Consider the following 20482-nt stretch of genomic DNA (forward strand, 5'->3'; position numbering starts at 1 on the left):
CCAGGTGTGGTCTCACCAAGGCCTTGTACAACTGCAGTAGTACCTCCCTGCTCCTGTACTCGAATCCTCTTGCTATAAATGCCAGCATACCATTCGCCTTTTTCACCACCTGCTGTACCTGCATGCCCACTTTCAATGACTGGTGTATAATGACACCCAGGTCTCGTTGCACCTCCCCTTTTCCTAATCGGCCACCATTCAGATAATAATCTGTTTTTCTATTTTTGCCACCAAAGTGGATAACTTCACATTTATCCACATTAAATTGCATCTGCCATGAATTTGCCCACTCACCCAACCTATCCAAGTCACCCTGCATCCTCCTCACAGCTAACACTGCCGCCCAGCTTCGTGTCATCCGCAAACTTGGAGATGCTGCATTTAATTCCCTCATCCAAGTCATTAATATATATTGTAAACTACTGGGGTCCCAGCACTGAGCCTTGTGGTACCCCACTAGTCACTGCCTGCCATTCTGAAAAGGTCCCCACTTCTAATATATTTAAAAAAATACACGCAAGGGTATAGTTCACATCATTTCATTAACTGAAGATTCTGACACCACGCCCTAAACAGGATCATTTGAACAGCAAATTCCACTTCAACATTTAACCATGTTTGTGCCAATGCTGGTTCGGTTGCACAGTGACAGCAGTAAGCATCAAGAGGAAAACCATAACTTCCGGATCATAATATCAATGAACTAAACCCTGTTACCATTTCCTATGATCCACATTTTCTATACAACTTCATCACTTCCGCTTTGTTAATTTTCAAAATCAGCACTGAAGAATTTAGTAGCAATCTGACAATGAGTAACTACTCAGACTCCTAAAACCCAGAATATTTATGCATTGGCTTCATAAGGCTTGAATTTCATGTTTTTGTTGTTCAAATTTACTTCATAATACATGCATTAATCCTGTATCAGAGTGTGATTTCCTATGTAATAAGTTGTGAAGAACATGAAGTTCATGCTGTCTTGAACTCATTCATGATGTCTTATCCAACACATCATCCTCCATAACTTCCACCATCTCCAATGGGATCCCATCACGAAGGACATCATCTTCTCCCTACATTCCAGAGGGATCACTCTGTGACTCCCTTGTCCACTCATCTTTCCCTAATGATCACCCTGCAGACTCTTATCCCTGCAACCAGCCCAAGTGCTGCACCTATCCCTGCACTGCCTCCTTCACCACTATTCAGGACCCCAGTCATTCCAGGTGAGGCAGCAGTTCAAATGCAACTCTATCAATGTCATTTATTGTATCCCAAACAAACAGTGCAGCAGCCCCTACAATCAGTGTGACCCAATGCAAATGGGGCAGGGAAAGAGAAGAAAAAAAAAATCAATTCATCAACTGCCTTCACTTTGCCTGCCACAACAGCCAGGATCTCTCGGTTGCCAGCTATTTAAATCCCACTTTGTATTTCCTGCACCAACACAGCCACCTCCAGTGGTCATAATGAAGCGCAATGCTGACTGGAAGAGGAACATCTCATATTCCATCTTCAACTTCCACCTGACATTATGAACATTGTCTTCTAACTTCCAGCAACCACTATCTCTATTCCCCCTATTACCCCGTGACCTTGTACCCCTTCCTTTTCCTTTACCCCACCCTAATCACTTGCCCATTACCTTCCTCCCTCTGGTTTCGAATCTCCTTCCTTTATTCCAAACTCAAATGTCTACTCTTATCAGATTCCTTGTTCTTCAGCCCTTTATCTTCTCTACCTATACCATCCCGGTTTCTCACATTATTCCCTTCACCCCTCCCCCTACCCTCCTGCCTTTCCCTTCTCACCTGAATTAATTCCACCTGCCAGCTCCTGCTCCTTTCCATGCCCAATTATCTTTCCTTTCAGTTCGGATGAGGGATTTCAGCCTGAAATGTTGATTGTTGATGTTGGCTGACCAGACAAACTCCTCCAGCATTTTGTGTGCAATGATCAAATTATCTCAAAACTTCAATTTTGAACAACTGTTAAATCACCTCCAGTCTTAAGTCTGAGCCTAAATGAAATATTTCTACTATTATAATTTGCTCAGTACTCTTTCCATCTGAACAATCTTCCTTAAACAGGCTGTACTTCACTACTCCTGATCATGTGCATAGATTTAGCTGCCTTTCCATGCTTTAGATGCCCAATACAAAATATAGGGTTCCATTTATTTTGTCAAATATTTTAAAAGCTTAGTATCTGAACCCCAAATCATTTTAAAGTTTGTAAATGTAGTGCATAATCTACTTGTTCTCCTCCAGCACCTTGTTTGCTGCTCTAGAACAGTACAGATGAAGCACAAAAGGCTGCTTTTTCTGACCACTTAGCAGCTCTATCAATGCTACCACACTTCCTTTAATGAGGTAACATCCTCATTAAGGGATCAGAGGTGGAGAGTTATGAAACTTCAAACACAAGTGTCATCAGAAAGCATAACAGTGCCTCTACTTTCTTAGAAGCTTGCATAGTTAGCACGTCATCAAACTTTTGACAAACTTCTATAGATGCCTATAGTGGAGAGTATCCTAACATCATGGCCTAGTATGGAAACACTAATACCCAAAAACGGAAAAGCCTACAGGAAGTGGTGGATAGAGCCCAGCCTAAAACAGGCAAAGCCCTTCCCGGCATTTACATAGAGTTCTGCACAATAAAAAGGAGCATTCATCATCAAAAAAACCACTACCATGCAGGACATGCCCTCATTTCACTGTTACCATCAGGCAGGAGGCCTTAAATTCCACACTCCCAGGTTCAAGTTGTTATTACTCCAAAACTACCAGGTTCTTGAACCTGCATGGATAACTCAGAATTGATTCTATGACCTACAGTATTACTTTCAAGGACTCGTTACAACTCAATGCTCTCAGTATTATTTTTATTTGAACAGTTTGTCTTTTACACATCAGTAGTCAGTAGTTTTGGTCTCCAAATTTGAGGAAGGACACTCTTGCTATTGAGGGAGTGCAGCGTAGGTTCACAAGGTTAATTCCCGGGATGGCAGGACTGTCATATGTTGAAAGATTGGAGCGACTGGGCTTGTATACTCTGGAATTTAGAAGGCTGAGAGGGGATCTTATTGAAACATATAAGATTATTAAGGGATTGGACACGCTGGAGGCAGGAAGCATGTTCCCGCTGATGGGTGAGTCCGGAACCAGAGGCCACAGTTTAAGAATTAGGGGTAGGCCATTTAGAACGGAGTTGAGGAAAAACTTTTTCACCCAGAGAGTGGTAGATATATGGAATGCTCTGCCCCAGAAGGCTGTGGAGGCCAAGTCTCTGGATGCTTTCAAGAAAGAGATGGATAGAGCTCTTAAAGATAGCAGAATCAAAGGTTATGGGGATAAGGCAGGAACTGGATACTGATTGTGGATGATCAGCCGTGATCACAGTGAATGGCGGTGCTGACTCGAATGGCCTACTCCTGCACCTATTGTCTAGTCAATTTTTCCTGTAAAAAGTTGCCTTCCATACCTATATGCTAACTTATGTTTTAGAACTCCAAAACGTAACTAATTGTAGGGAAAACAAAGGAGCTGGAAATAAAAGTCTTAGTGTTTTCCTCAAACTTTAAACAAGGTGTACACATATCACATGGTAGTGTCATGGCATTTACATTTCACTTATTTCTACATACAACTCATAGTGAATTACTTAAACAAAAATGCTTAGCCAAACAATATTTACAATATTACTCAAATACTCTCTGGCTATCCATCCCATAGGATGATGATGGTTCCTTTCAGTCAGTTAGTGGGGTGGTATCCCACTCCTCAGAAAAGAAAAGCATGTGCGTGAGTGGATTTTAGGTGAGTAGGGGGTTGCACAGGTCCAGACCCACCCTCTCGACATCCCCTCCCGGATCCAGCAGCATGGTGGGGTCCAAGACGGCTGGGGGAAGTTCTGTTGCAGTGAATGGCCAGACCAAGCTTCAATGCAAGGGATGCCCTTTCCGTACTTCATGGCACTGAAATACTACTGAAATATTAAGTACACAACAGTCCTCCCCACTTCGCTATAAATTCAAACTCAATATAGAATACATCTCAACTATATACACAATATACTCTATAATACAACTACCATACAAACATCCACAGCATAGGAAATCTTTTAAATTGTCCCATTCAGGCTGAAGATTTAATCACAGTAGGCTTTCAAGGGCTTCACAGGTGAGACTTGCGTCTGTGAAACAATCTCAGGTTCTGGGGCCTCCTCCATGGTGGTTGGAGGATTCGACTCTGGGAGTACAGGAAGTGTTTCTGACAGCTCTAGACACCTTTCTCCTTTTCTCAGCTTTTCTCTCTGCATCTACTTCAAACATTGCTTCTCTCCCAGTCCCAGCTTCTTTCCCTCTTGTTCCCACTCTTTTTCTTTCTCAAATATGTATCTTGATCTTGGGAAGGTGCATTTAGTTCACTGAAATATTCTCTTCTTATTCCTCCTCTTGCTCCCTTTACGATCTGACATCATCTCTTAGTTTGATCATCCACAACATCAGCTGATAAATCCCCTATTTTTGTATCTCCATTAACTCCTTTCTTTTTGGCCTTCCATTCATCCAGATGGGTTTTGGTCTTTGAAGCTACTTTCATTTGCCATAGAGATGAGAACTAAATATTACACAATCATGTGCATCTCATCTTATGATAAAAAAAAGAGTTGGGAAGTTGATTGGTGAAAGAGGCAGAAGACCATGGAAGAAAGGGGGGAGGAGCACCAGAGGAAAGTGATAGATGGGCAAGGAGAGAAGGTAAGAGAGGGAAAAGTGGGTGGGAAATGGTGAAGGAGGGATGGGGGGGGGGGTACATTACCAGAAGTTTGAGAAATCGATGTTCATGCCATCAGGTTAGAGACTACCGAAACAGAATACAAGGTGTTGTTCCTCCAACCTCAGTATGGCCTCATCACGACAGTGGAGGAGGCCATGGATGGACATATTAGAATGGGAATGGAAAGCAGAATTAAAATGAGTGGCCACTGGGAGATAATTAACCTCCTGTACAATCAGTGAGACCTGACATAGATTGGGAGGCTGCTTCTCTGAGCACCTACGCTCCGTCCTCCAGAAAAAGTGGGATCTCCATCTCCTTTTCCCTCTCACCTTATCTCCTTGCCTGCTCATCGCCTCCTTCTGATGTTCCTCCCCCTTTTTCTTTCTTCTATGACCTTCTGTCTCTGGTACCAATCAACTTCCCAGATCTTATCTTCATCCTTCCCCCTCCAGGTTTCACCTATCACCTTCTGTTTCTCTCTCTCCTCCTCCCACCTTTTAAATCTTCTCTTCAGCTTTTTTCCTCCAGTCCTGCAGATGGATTTCAGCCCGAAACGTCAACTGTACTCTTCCTCAATGTTGCCTGGCCTACTGAATTCCTCCAGCATTTTGTGTGTGTTGTTTTGATAGAAGGAAGCTTATTTGGATGGTTCCCTTATACAATAAACTGGACTCTTGATTTCATAATCTACCTTGTTATAGCCTTGCACCATATTGTCTGCCTGCAGGGCATTTTCTCTAACTGTAATGATTTATTTTGCATTTGTTTTACCTTGTATGATCTTAATGGACTATAGTAATAAAATCATTACAGATGCCATGAAAAACATTTTTCCCCAAAGTACCCAAGTACATATGACAATAATAAACCAATTTAATAAAGACCATTGAGCAGTGGTCACTGCCTGGAAATGCCTTCAATCAGATCCTGGGGCTGAGATTATTGATCACAAACAACAACCATCTTCTTTTATGTAAAGTACAACTCCTGCTGCTGGAACTTTTCCCTTTGAAATCCACTGACCTTGGTTTTACCAGAACTGGTTAAAAGTTGCCTCAATATCACTTTCACCTTGCCTTGTTTGGATGAAGATTCTAATAAAGTTTGGGATGATCCTACTAGAAACCATACTGACTATCAGTGTGTATGTAGATAAACATCACACGACAACACATCCTATCACTTTACTGATGATCGACAGTAAGATGAGAAAGTAATCAAGCCAAATTCATTTACTTCTATTTTTTTTGTCAACTTTTGTAACTGTACTTGAACAATTTTGCTAGAGGCACAACTAGTTTTCAGTCACAGGTCCACGACTGGGATATTGTCTATAATGACAGCCTTTGCTGTATGCAGTGCTTTCTTGATTTCATGTAGAGTGGCTGAAGACCGTTTTCTCTAATGGTGGGGACCTCAGGAATAAGACCAGATAGATCCGCAGATCTGCACTTCGTGAAAAAAGGTTACAAATGTCCTTTTTTTTGGCATTCATGAGCTCTATCCTTCCACTGTGATGTGTAGAGGTGTTTTTTGGACCACCTTTCAAGATGTTTAACTGTCCAACGCACTTCATGACCAAATGTGGTAGAAATGCAAAGCTTTCATATGAAAAGTTGGTTGTAACAACTACTTACTCTGCATACTACTTGTTGTTTGTCATTTAGTACACAAGTAGCTTTACTTAGCTAGTATCTCATCTGTTTAACAACGCCTGATGTTGCTCTCAAGTCCTTTGGCAATCTAAAGTAAAACAAAATGCTCGAAATACTTAGCATGCTGGGCTTCCCAAGCTCTCTGCAGATTAACAAGCTTCTTTTATCTCCTTCCAAGTTCTATCTCTCTTCACACAGACTCAAACCCCAGACAAGTATGCTCAGTGCCAAGAACAGCATTATTCCCTTTTCCAACCTTCAAGTATGAAAATCTACTAAAAGGGCAAGACTCAGTCAGGGAACTCCAGCATTACCTGTCTTGTTCTTCATACTTCAGGGCTGGAACTCATTAGTCATGGAAGGTTTCTTCTTTGTCTACATACACTCAATGTGGGATCACCACTTCCTGGAAGTATATAGTACATGCTCTATACTGTATCTTTCAGGTTGAACATTACAGTGTCAGTTGTTTCTTGAGGTCCAAAATAATCGCCTCAGCTCCAGTCATCCAATTTTAAATATGTCACAACACCACTATTTATTACGGAGCAACATGTTCAAAGTCAGTAGATATTAGCAGAAATCCCCATAGACATTTTTAGCAAAATATCAAATATAAGCAATCTGTAATAAACATAAAATTAAAAATACTGAGACCAGGCAGCACTGATTAATACAAAATACATGTATGTCACCATATACAACACTGGGAATCATATTTTTGTGGGCAATCACAGTAGACAAAAAACACAATAGAACTAATAAAAGATCACACCCAACAGGACGGACAAACCTACATGCAAACTGTACAAATACAAAAGAGAAAAATAAACATCGAGAACATGAGAGGAAGAGTCCTTGAAAGTGAGTCCAGTTTAGTGATAGGTGAGTGAAGTTATCCACTCTGGTTCAAAAGCCTGATTGTTGAGGGGTAATAACTGTTCCTAGCCTGCCGAAGTAGGACCCAAAACTCCTATACCTTCATTCCAATGGCAGCAATGGGAAGAGCACATGGCCTGGATGGTGGGTGTCCTTAATGATGGATACTGCCTTCCTGTGATAGCACTCCATGTAGATGCACTTAATTGTGAGGAGGCTTTGCCCGGGATTGACTGGGCAGTATCTGCTACTTTTATAGGATATACCTTACAAGGGTATTGGTGTTTCCATACCAGGCCGTGCTGCAACCAGTCAATATACTCTCCAGCACACATCTATAGAAGTTAGTTAAAGTTCTAGAAGTCATGCCGAATCTTCTCAAACTTTTAAGAAAGTAGATGCGCTGCCGTACTTTCTTTGGCACATACATGCTGGGCCCAGAAGTAATCTGAAATGATAACACCAAGGAATTTTAAGTTGCTGGCCCTCCCATCTCTGATCCCTGATGAAGACTGGTTCATAGACCTCTGGTTTCTTCCTCCTGAAGTCAACAATCATCTCCTAGTCTTTGCTGACATCAAGTGAGAGGTTGATGTACCATACAGCAAGATTTTCAATCGCTCTCTTATATGCTGATTCATCACCACCCTTGATTCAGCCACCTGCAGAGGAGACCCGGGCAAAATTAAATATGGTACTGGAGCTGTACTTAGCCTCACAGTCATAAGTATAAAGTGAGTAGATCAGGGGGCTAAGCACACAGACTTATGGTTCATCTGTGCCGATGAAGATTGTGGAGAGGTTGTTGCCAATTCGAACTGACTGGGATCTGCAAGTGAGGAAATCGAGGATCCAGTTGCACAAGGAGGTATTGAGGCCTAGGACTTGAAGTTTATTGATTAGTTTTGAGGGGGGTGATAAAATTGAATGCCAAGCTGTAGACAATAAAGAGCACACTGATGATGACGACATCTTCACAATCCAGATCTTCCAAGATTCAGTGAAGAACCAATAAAATGACACCTGCTGTGGACCAGTTGTGATGGTAGGCAAATTGGAGTGTATCTAACTAGTTTCCAGGCAGGAGCTGGTACGTTTCATTACCAACCTTTCAAACCACTTCATTAATGTGGATACAAATGCTATTGGACGATAGTCATTGAGGCTGGTTACCACGTACTTCTTTGGCACCAGTATAATTAAAGCCCCCTTGAAGCAGGTGGGTACCTCAGACAACCGAAGCAAGAGATTAAAGATATTGGTGAACACTCTAGCCAGTTGATAAGCACAGGTCTTTAGATGACAGCTAAGTGATCAGATTTCCCAAAATGCCATCCAAGCATAGAACAGTAGGCATTCCTAATTGTAGTACAACAGTGGTAGAATGTGTTGGGACCTCTGGTGCTGCAGATGATATGTTAATAATAATCAAGCAGAGATTTCTTCACACAAGACTGATTGAAGTCCCCAACTATGATTTGAAAAGCGTAGAAGTAGGCCGCTTCTTGTTTGCTAATCACTGCATTCAAAATATTGATTGTTTGTTAAACATCGGCTTTTGGCGGGATATAAACTGCGGTCAGAATCATGGAAGAAAACTCTCTTGGTAAGTAGAAGGGTTATAATAATCAGATGTTCCCGATCAGGGGAACAAGAGGGCAACAAGATTGCTGCATCCAAGCATCACCAAGAGTTTATCATGAATCACAGACCCCCACTTTTTGCCTTTTCAGAATCTGTAGTCTTGTCCATCCTGTATAACAAGTAGCCCTTGGGTTTTACCAACGTATCTGGAATGAGCCATATTTCTGTGAAACACAAAATATAGCAATTCCACATTTCCAGCCCACAGGTCCTCAATTTTGTTCTCCAGCAACTTTACTTCTGCTAACAAGATGGTGTAGAGAGAGTTTCATTCCTCAGCATTTTAGCATGGCATGGAGTCCTCTCCTCCTCCCCCTCTTCTGGGATGGTGATATACCTTCATCCACTTAAAGGTGCCATACCTGCATCCTTGAGAGTTAAGTCCACCGAGTTCTTCAGAGGATCATAAGACCATAAAACATAGGAGCAGAATTAGGTCATTCAGCCCATCGACTCTGCTCTGCCATGGTATCATGACTGATCCCGGATCCCACTCAACGCCATACACCTGCCTTCTCACCCTATCCTTTGATGCCCTGACCAATCAGGAAACTATCAACTTCCACCTTAAATATATGCACAGATTTGGCCTCCACCACAGTCTGTGGCACAGCATTCCACAGATTTACAACTCTCAGGCTTAAAAATGTCCTCCTTTTCCCTGTTCTAAATGGGTAACACACACCCCCCCCCCCCGCCCAATTTGAGACTGCGTCCTCTAGTTCTGGATACCACCATCATAGGACACATCCCCTCCACATCCACCCTATCTAGTCCTTTCAACATTTGGTAAGTTTCAATGAGATTCCCTCATATGCTTCTAAATTCCACTGAGTACAGGCTCAGAGCTGCCAAATGCTTCTCATACCTTAACCCCTTCATCCTGGAATCATCCTCGTGAAACTCCTCTGGACTCACTCCAATGAGAGTGCATCCTTTCTGAGATAATGGGGCCCAAAACCGTTGACAATACTCCAAATGCGGCCTGACTAACATCTTATAAAAACTCAGCATTATGTCCTTGCTTTTATGTTCTATTCTCCTTGAAATAAATGTCAACATTGCTTTGCCTTCTTTACCACAGATTCAACCCGTAAATTAAACTTCTAGGAGTCTTGCACGAGGACTCCCAAGTCCCTCTGCACCTGTTATGTTTGAACCTCCTCCCCATTTAGATAATAATCCACACTATTGTTCCTTTTATCAAAATGCATTATCATACATTTCCCAATCGTGAAATCATTGGTTCATTTAGACCATTCAAAAGTACATTAATGTTGAATGATTAATATTGCAGATCAATTACCTTTCATTAGTTAAGAATGGTCACCAAGTTGAAGCGCTACACAGATATTAAATATATTTATAGTTGTCTGTTTTCAGAGAAAACAAGTGACTTCCAGAAATATAGTAATTCTATTAAGTGACTATATTATTGACAAGCACTTCAGAAGTTATTTTATAATTATTTTAACTACAGATACAACCAAATGGAAGTTATAGTACTTTCAGCAGCTATTCAATACTGGAACTACAACTCTCATTCTATTAACTCAGTTTTCTGTAAACTGAAGTCCTACCAGAAAGAAACTGAAAGCCAATCATATACAATACTGGTCAAAAAAGTACAAGCCCACAACATCTTTTGGTTTCACATGTTAAGCAGCTGTGCAACCTCATGCACCATTTCAAATATAGAATATAAATCAAGTTTCCTACAGATTCGTGTTCACCTTAAATTGCCAAAACACAACCATTGGTTTATTTGCCAATGAATCAATTAAAAAAGCTTTTTCCCCTATTAAAAAAGCTTTTCCAAACCTTCAAAATTACAGAATTGAAATGAAGCAAATCAGCAGAGATACAAGAACGAAAGCTAAAGGAATGGCTGAAAGTGTCAATTTTTATGTTCCAGTCTCAAAAAAAATGACAACCTTAACTTACAAACAACTTCCAGTCAAGACTTAGTAACAAATAATAATGATTCATATCAACAATGCTAATTATCCTACAACATAGTGTTACCAATACATTTAATATTGCTACTCAAGTGTCATGGCTTAAAGTGACATGAGCCAGAAGGCTGCCTTTAATTGGTTATGATGATAGGTCAACCAATATGAAACCTTGTTTTTCTCTGTACTTGCCTCATGTTATTTCCAGCAGGTTTTGTTTCTTTTTATTTTAGGTTTCCAACATTAGTAAAGCTTTGATTTATTTCAGATCACTATCAACACTACTACAAAGAAAATCCAAGGGATGAGTTTGCAGATATTCAAAGATCACACACATCATTATGCATGTGCTTTTTACCTTGTCTATGCTTGGATTAAAAACGCAAGGCAAAAACACAAAAACTACGTCACAACAAAAAAAAACAACCAATTCCCCTGTATGCTCAGGATCTATATTGTCAAACACTGCCTGACATTTGGAAGGCCAGAATTTACAATAACTCTACCACTTTTCAAGGTTCAAGTGACAAAACTGTGATGTCCAAGGTGGCTTAGTTATGCAGGCAACACTAAGAAAATAGAGAAATACAGCACAGGAACAGGTCCATTGGCCCACAATGCAGTGCCAAGCCAATGATATTAGTATTCAAATGGCCAACTAAACTAGTCCCTCTGCTTATACAATGTCCACATCCTTCCATTTTCCTCACATTCATGTGCCTTTCTAAACCTCTCTTAAAAGTCTTTATTTTATGTTTCTACATCCAGCCCAGGTGTACGTTCTACAGGCCTCAGTCTCTCAGAAACAGAAAACTTAAAACCTTCACTCTTGCATTTATCTTTTCAGCTTACACAATTTTTGGCAGCCTTCTTTGAAAGGCACATTTATTTCATAACATATGGACAACCATCAACAAATGAGGTAAGGTGGACATATCGTCAAACCACCCTTCCCCTCGCCAAAGTCAAAGCCAAGAGCATTCAGTTCAACTAAAATGAGGTGTAGTGCTATCACAATGGCAACAATAAAGACTACTTCTGTACTAATTATAATTGATATTAAATTTACAGCTTGATTTTAAACTGAAATTGGGAACTACAAATCTAAATGTTCTTGCTTTACAAACGGACCAAAACGCGCAAAAAAAACTGGAAGAGCATGGGTTATTAATTAGCAAGTATTTATATCAAACTGACCTAATGGCACTAACGGAGCTTACGTTGATGCTCGGGGCTCAGGTTTCCCTGCAGTACCTCAACTCAGATCTCAGCAGTCGAAGAAAAGGAAAGTTGTTGTACCCTAAATCATCTCGCCACCCTGCACTGTGCAAATCGCGACTTACAGGATACTGTTGTCAGTAGAGGCCAAGGCTGCGGCCTAACCGGCTGTGTTTCGGTGATTCCTATATTTTAAAAAAGTTACTGAATTTTAAACAAAAGCTACACCAATACAACCCGTCCCTACCGAGTCACAAGCCCGCCGCACCCTACTACCCTCAAACCGCTTGCATCCGGGACGTGGTTGAAAAACAACCGCTCACCTGAATTCGTGACCCTCTGTACCGGTTCCTTGGAATCGGAGTCACGATTCACGGGAAGAACCAGAGCTTAGTAGGCTGTGTGCCCGCAATATTCTTTCTGCACTCTCACGTAAGTCCCTTGCTGGCCTTCTAAACTACTTGTCCAGTTACTACAGCCGTCGACCTCCCGGAATCTACCTCCGCCGTTGTTCCTCCCGCACTTAAGGCCGTGAGACAGCCAGTATCCCAGGATGCTGCGCGCTGAGGATTCCCGAGGCCACGGCCACTGCCGTGAGATACGAATATTGTCGTTAGGTTCAAATGTGATGACTTAGGAAAACAACTGCAGACTTCCAGCAGTCACACCAGTGCGGTGTGAAAGTACGTGCTTTTACTTTTCGAAAGACAAGGTATGACTTTTCAAAACTCGTAGACTAGGCGAGAGAAGTTGGCACTATGATTTTAAAAATGTATGACAAGTTTTTTTGCCTTCTGCTGAACAAGCAGTCGAAGTTATCAAAAACAGTAAGTTCAGGAAACATTAGTCAAGTCACACAGCATCCGTGAAGAGATAACAGTATGTGAAAGGGAAGAGAAATACCGCATGTAGTCTCACTCACTTCAGAGTGCGTTCTGACCTGCGAACGTACAAAGGAACAAAGATAATAGCTTTTGGGGAAAAATAATATAAAGTAGCAGAATTACATGATTTACCAAAGGTGATTGAGGATGACATACTTTCACTCTGGGTTTTGTGGATTCTGAGTTGGACCCATGAGGTAACTGTAGACTTCCACATTTGGAACAGCTGAAGTGGTCCATTCTTTCCATGGCTTACATTTCCCCCTCCGAATGCTCCAGGTGAATGACTTCATGGTTCTCAATACTGTACCAAGTTAAACGTTCCTACTCCATTTTGAGTGAGCATGCGCCAAATAGTCCTTGGCGGCATCAAGGAGGTTGTACTTCTTCAACGAGCTTTTGAGCACATCCTTGCATCGTTACTTCACTAGGTAAAGCATATTCTTCTCAATGTACCCCAGTTCATGTGACAATAATAAACTAATTTATTGCCACCCCACCACCATCATCCAGGCAATTTAACCCTGGCAAATAATATGTAAAATCCTCAATACACTTGACACCAGCAACCCTTTCCCTTCTGCTTTCCAATGGTATTTACTCCTCCTGCCATTCCTGCAATTTGAATTTCCTGTCTCATTTCAATTCTGTTTCTCTGCCTCTCTGCTTTCAATACTTCATGTAATTCAGTCTAAATCTGAGTGGCAGCCTTCTATCTGTTATGTGCTCTGTGACCTACTGGCATCAGGATTCATGTTCAAAGTAAATTTTTTATCAAAGTACACATATGTCACGATATATATTCTTAAGGTTTGTTTTCTTGCAGGCATACTCAGTAAATCCAAGAAACACAATAGAATCAATGAAAGACCATACCCAACAGGACAGACAAACAACCAATGTGTGAAATACAATAAAGTGTGCAAATACAGAAGAGCAAAATAATAGATAAATAAATAAGCAATAAATATCAAGAACATGATGTTTATCCCCACTGGTTCAAAAGCCTGAAGGTTGAGGGCTAATAACTGTTCCTAAACCTGGTGGTGTGTATCCTGAGGTTCTGTACCTTCTTCCTGATGGCAGCACTGAGAAGAGACCATGGCTGGGTGGTGGGGTTCTGTGATAATGGATGCTGTTTTTCTGCGACAGTGCTCCATATAGATGTGCTCAGTGGAGGGGAGAGCTTTACCCATGATGGACTGGGCCATATCCACTACCTTTTGTAGGATTTTCCATTCAAAGGCATTAGTGTTTCCATACCAGGCTGTGATGCAGCCAGTCAATATATTCTCCACCACACATCTATAGAAGTTTGACAAATTTTTAGATGTCATGCCAAATTTTCGTAAACTTCTAAGGAAGTAGGAGGACTGCTGTGCTTTCTTCATAATTGCACTTGCGTGCTGGGCCTAAGATAGATCCTCTAAAATGATAAATGCCAAGGAATTTAAAGTTGCTGACCCTCGCCGCCTCTGATCCCCCAATGAGGGCTGGCTGATGGACCTCTGGTGTCCTCCTCCTGAAGTCAAAAACCAGCTGCTTGGTCTTGTTGACATTGATTGAGAGGTTGGTGTTGTGGCACCATTCAGCCAGATTTTTAATCTCTCTTTTAAATGCTGATTCATCATCACCTTTTATTCAGCCTATGACAGTGGTGTTGTCAGGAAACTTAAATATGGTATTGGAGCCGTGCTTAGCCTTACAGGCATAAGTATAAATCAAGTAGAGCAGGGGGCTAAGCATACAGCCTTGTTTGAATTCAGATTCAAACTTCTGTTCTTACTTATAGTTCTCATTTTTTTCTTCTTTAGGATGGTCTGCTGCAGTGGGATGAAGTATTTGTATTTAAGGTGAATGTGTGGAAACCTTCCATTCTAACTGCTGTCAACTAGCTACTGAATCCTCTTGGATTTTTGAAAAAAAAGAATATTGGTATCACTTCTACCATTTAAATATTTCCTCTTAGCTAAAAGCCTACTCAAACAGAATTGAAAAAAAAAACAATTTCTACAGATCCAGGCAATTCAGTGCTTTTGAGACAAAAATACAATTTTGACTGCTTTATAAAATTCCCCCTCAAGAATTTCTCCATTCACTACAAGATGTTTGGATTTGTTGGAATATCTTTGCATCTGATGTGACCAACTTCCCTTCTGCTAAGTTCTGCATGAAGGTATATATTTCCAGTGCAATTTCACACAGATGATTTCAATAGCCCCTACCAGTTTCTGAAAATTGGTTCTATGTTTACTTGCAAAAACAGGCCATAATTTGGTGTAAGGATTGTAAAGATATTTTTCAACAGGTTTGGTGACTTTTCTTGTGATAGAAAACATGCCTTCATCCACCAAATTAAGTGTAACTCTAGTACAGAGGTAGGAACAATGTGCTGTTGCATTCTCACAAATTGGAATGCTCAAAGCCTACAAATCAGCATAAGTATTTTAGTTCTCTGAAACAAACAATATAAATGTGAAGGTATTTCGCAGTTACAGATTGATCTGCAACGAGTTGGAGTTGGCATCCGGGGCCAGAGTCAACTGCAGGAAGAGCAAGGCCATGCTCTTTGGTAACTACCTGAGGGTGCTGGGGATCTGGTTCAGAGCAGAGGAGGGATGTAACAAAAATTGCATGAAGCAGATTGAACAAAGTTGGATTTGTGGAAATGGTATTTTGTGTCAAGAACTGGGAAAAACCTGGTCATCATGTGCTGTATCCTCTCAGAGCTGCCATACTTGGCACAAGTGTGGCCTGTTCCTCACTCTTCTGCCTCTGTAATCACCCAGGATGTCTTCCATCTATTTGAGAGGTCCAATGGGTCTTGATGCACAAGTCCCCTGAGAATAGGGACAAATATGTGCCCAACATTGCTCTCATCCTGACGGCCACCTTCGTGGGAATATCACTCAGTATGTGGAACCAAAGTGCAGAATACATCACTACATACTGAAGTTCTACCTGCCCTGGGTGTTGTGGCAGATAGGCCTGGCTCTCCTACCACACAAAGGCCCAATCAAATGGATGCTGCTGCACCACTTGTTCTTTGTGGAAGAACTCTTTCAAGTAAACACCTTTGACACAAGTCCATCAGGCACTGTGGGACAGGGACGCTGTATATTCTGTGGTTTGTTCCCTAAGCAAATAGTCCAAACCATCTGGCAGAGTGCCTTATTTACCAGATCTCACCAATAAACACTTCACTTGGCTGGCAGTGAGAGGTAGCCACCCAGTCAGACTTTTCCTCTACAGATGATGTATACTACCCTCGGGAGAGCTGCAGTCACCCACTTCTTTGCAGACCGTGGGTTTGTGAAAGCGTGTGGAGACAGATGCAAGAGTTTGTGTCCCAGTTCATCCCCAGCAGGTGCTTAACAGAGGATGCTTAGATCTACAGGGGACACACACTGAAACAGACATCCAGTGCTGCTGGAAGGTCATTAACTCAGTGAAGGAACTTGGTGGTTTTGCAGTACAGTGAATAGGCTACAGGAGTATGTGCTGAGGGATGCACTTGAAACTCAATATAACCAATGCTAAAGCTAAGTGGGGAAGGACTACAGTGTAGGCTCCTTCATGACCACACGTAGAGGGTGTATCACTTCAGGAGGTCATGTGAGTGGCAATGGTGCAATGATTGTTTTTTCTTTTAAGTTCACGCTACCAAATGTTTTATACTGTTGTGTCCTTTATATAGATTTTTATCGTGAATGAAGTCTATTTTTGAAATAGAAATAAATCTCTGACAGCCAGCATAGACTCAGTGGGCTAAATGACATCTCCCATATTGTAAGGAAATATGAAATAACAACTTTTACACCATTGATACTGTTCTTTTCAGCTCATTTAGCACTGTCAATGTTTATATTAGTATTGTCTGGTACAATGTCCAACAAGCCTTCCAATGAAATCATTTTTCATCAACTCAAGTTGCTGTTTTACCTGGTAGACAAGTAAACTTAATTTTTGCTTTCAGTCTTGTTCTTGGGAGAGAATACTTCACCAGGATGGAAGCAGTTTGTGGTCTTTACTCTTTGATGTAAGTGAAATTAATGAGCACTCTTAAATCACCCAACTGTTCTTCGGCTGACAATTGTGCCAAGATATTTTTCATGGGGGCAAAAATTTTGTTTCTTAAAGGCTTTTTTAAAATTAACTGCAATGTACAATCACAAGATCTGAAATGGCCCCTGACTCATAGAACAGTGAGCAAACTATCCCTTATTTGCATAAATATGAACATCTTCTGTGTTTTGCTTTAAGAGTGAAATACTGGGGTTCCCTTTTGTGTTTCTTTGTTCAAAGGCACAATAGGAGCTATGTATCTATTTTCTGTCTGTTGGAGCTATCTATCAATTTTCTGTCTGTATTACATTTTATGATGGGCACATTTGCTCTGGTAATCTGTCACGAGGGTTGGGGCATTGTAGAAATAAATTGAGTATAGTTACATATTCACTCTTGTGGTTAGTTGTTCTGTTTAGTCTAATGAAGAGGGATTGAGCCACAGAGAATGATATTTTTTGTTGACTACTAATTTAGTTCAACCAATTATCCTAATTGGGAGCGCAAATTGGAAATTTATTGGAATACTAAGTAGATTGATAACTTAAATAAGTTAGTTCAACACTAACTTTGTTAGTTCACTAATTTAGTTTCATTAGTTTTTTTTATCACTACAAGATTTTTTGTCTTTGTTGGTTTTGTAATAGAGGATTAAACATGCCTTTTTCAATTTTTGGAACTTTGTTGTTTTGGAAGCACATCATATAGTGTCGATTTCCTGGCTTAATCTCTCAGCGGTCTTTGTTTTAAAGTAGCTGCTACATTTTGTCAACAAAAAATAGTTACTCCAAATGAACAACAATCTACGCAAAGGATTACCTCAGAGCTGTTGGAGAAATTTGAATTGCTACACTGAAAACTGCGTGTCGAAACTGGAGCAGCTTGCAGAAAGTATCGACCTTTTGTTGATTCATGCTGTGTGTTTGTGGTTTGAACACAGTTTTGAATGGTCTGCGCTGCCCATCCATTGTTGCTCAATCGCGCGGTGTTTGCCCAAGGGTTTGTCATTTTGTTTTATTGAGGTGCTGAAATATTCTGGTTGCCGATGTTTGAATTGAAGGCTGTTTGTTCGGTCTGGTTTTAAGCACTGTAGATGCACAAACAGTTTGTTGACTACGATTATTGAATCGAATATCGCTGGTGCTGCGGATGAACAAAGAGTTAATTATGAGTGGTGCATTAAGGAGAAAGTAACATTCGTGAATCGAAGCATGGAACTGATGTCAGTGATCCTCACATCAGGGCTGGCAAAAGAGAAATTAAACTTACTTTGAAGCTTTAGCAGGTAGAATCAAAAGTTTTCAAAAGGAATATAAAATAAGTGTGAACAAAATTAAAGGTTTAATACCATTTTGGGTGGCAGGGTGGAGATACATCTGTATCAAAGGAGGTGTAATCGCTCCTTCCCTCCGCTAGCCTGTAGGTCACTCTTGGGCAATGTCACTTGCTTAGCCTGATCAATGTCACGTGAAGCCATGGAAACAGGTGGTGGATGGTCGTATGAACAACTGGTACATATCACAAGCCCTAGTTTTGCAACTACTGACACCAGGCAGATAATCGCTGAAGAATATTGATAATGACTGGGGTAACCGTCTTGTACATTGCCCAGAAGAAGACAATGGCAAGCTACTTTTGTAGAAAAATTGGCCAAGGTCAGTCATGGTCATAGGACCATGATTGCTTATGTCATATGACTCAGCAGATAATGATGATAATGAATACCATCAATCATGGATCTTATGGGAAATAAGGGAAATGACTTACAAGTGCAATCTCATCTTGAGGACTTGACTAGTCTCTGTGAAGCTGCTGCTAAGTAACATTAGATGTTGATCTTATTACTTCCCAAGGTCGAGCAAGAAAAACAGAACCAGTGTTTTTCAAACATTGGATGACTTAGTAGTGCACTCACAGAGGATATGAAACAATGGTTAACCAAAAATGTTCCATTGAAGGTGATACTGCTTCAACAAGTGAATACATGTCTCACCTTCCAACAGACGATGTTTGTCAAATTCCAAGGCTAGTTTTGACTACGCACATATAGAACATAGAATAGTACAACACAGTACAGGCCCTTTGGCCCACAATGTTGTGCCGACCCTTAAACCCTGCCTCCCATATACCCCCCCCACCTTAAATTCCTCCATATACCTGTCTAGTAGTCTCTTAAATTTCACTAGTGTATCTGCCTCCACCACTGACTCAGGCAGTGCATTCCACGCACCAACCACTCTCTGACTAAAAAACCTTCCTCTAATATCCCCCTTGAACTTCCCACCCCTTACCTTAAAATCATGTCCTTTTGTATTGAGCAGTGGTGCCCTGGGGAAGAGGTGCTGGCTGTCCACTCTATTCCTCTTAATATCTTGTATACCACTATCATGTCTCATGTCATCCTCCTTCTCTCCAAAGAGTAAAGCTTTAGCTCCCTTAATCTCTGATCATAATGTATACTCTCCAAACCAGGCAGCATCCTGGTAAATCTCCTCTGTACCCTTTCCAATGCTTCCACATCCTTCCTATAGTGGACCAGAACTGGACACAGTACTCTAAGTGTGGCCTCACCAGAGTTTTATAGAGTTGCATCATACCTCGTGACTCTTCAACTCTATCCCTCGACTTATGAAAGCTAACACCCCGTAAGCTTTCTTCACTATCCTATCTACCTGTGAGGCAACTTTCAGGGATCTGTGGACATGTACCCCCAGATCGCTCTGCTCCTCCACACTACCAAGTATCCTGCCATTTACTTTGCACTCTGCCTTGGAGTTTGTCCTTCCAAAGTGTACCACCTCACACTTCTCCGGGTTGAACTCCATGTGCCACTTCTCAGGCCACTTCTGCATCCTATCAATGTCTCTCTGCAATCTTCGACAATCCTCCACACTATCCACAACACCACCAACCTCTGTGTTGTCTGCAGACTTGCCAACCCACCCTTCTACCACCACATCTAGGTCGTTAATAAAAATCTGGAAAAGTAGAGGTCCCAGACCCGATCCTTGTGGGACACCACTAGTCACAACCCTCCAATCCGAATGTACTCCCTCCACCACCACCCTCTGCTTTCTGCAGGAAAACCAATTCTGAATCCACCTGGCCAAACTTTCCTGGATCCCATGCTTTCTGACTTTCTGAATTAGCCTACCATGTGGAACCTTGTCAAGTGCCTTACTAAACTCCATGTAGATCATATCCACTGCACTACCCTCATCTATATGCCTGGTCACCTCCTCAAAGAACTCTATCAGGCTTGTTAGACACGATCTGCCCTTCACAAAGCCATGCTGACTGTCCCTGATCAGACCATGATTCTCTAAATGCCCATAGATTCTATCTCTAAGAATCTATTCCAACAGCTTTCCCACCATAGGTGTAATACTCAC

The 20482-nt window shown here is 41.3% G+C and overlaps 2 protein-coding genes across 4 annotated transcripts in view; one reads left to right on the forward strand and one right to left on the reverse strand.

Moving 5' to 3' along the window:
• fbxo34 (F-box protein 34) overlaps window positions 1–12755 on the reverse strand; it is a 37032-nt gene extending 24277 nt beyond the window's left edge. The window contains exon 1 of one of the 3 annotated variants that reach the window (XM_072268383.1): window positions 12465–12755. The gene's annotated coding sequence lies outside the window, so the exon portion shown is untranslated. Of the gene's footprint in view, window positions 1–12120; window positions 12222–12464 lie in introns of those variants that run through there. The other 2 variants (XM_072268362.1, XM_072268373.1) reach the window with 2 other exon arrangements.
• LOC140202876 (organic solute transporter subunit alpha-like) overlaps window positions 12689–20482 on the forward strand; it is a 158660-nt gene continuing 150866 nt past the window's right edge. The window contains exon 1 of the mRNA XM_072268424.1: window positions 12689–12853. The gene's annotated coding sequence lies outside the window, so the exon portion shown is untranslated. The remainder of the gene's footprint in view (window positions 12854–20482) is intronic.

Source organism: Mobula birostris, chromosome 1 (assembly GCF_030028105.1).
Source record: "Mobula birostris isolate sMobBir1 chromosome 1, sMobBir1.hap1, whole genome shotgun sequence".
Taxonomy (NCBI): domain Eukaryota; kingdom Metazoa; phylum Chordata; class Chondrichthyes; order Myliobatiformes; family Myliobatidae; genus Mobula; species Mobula birostris.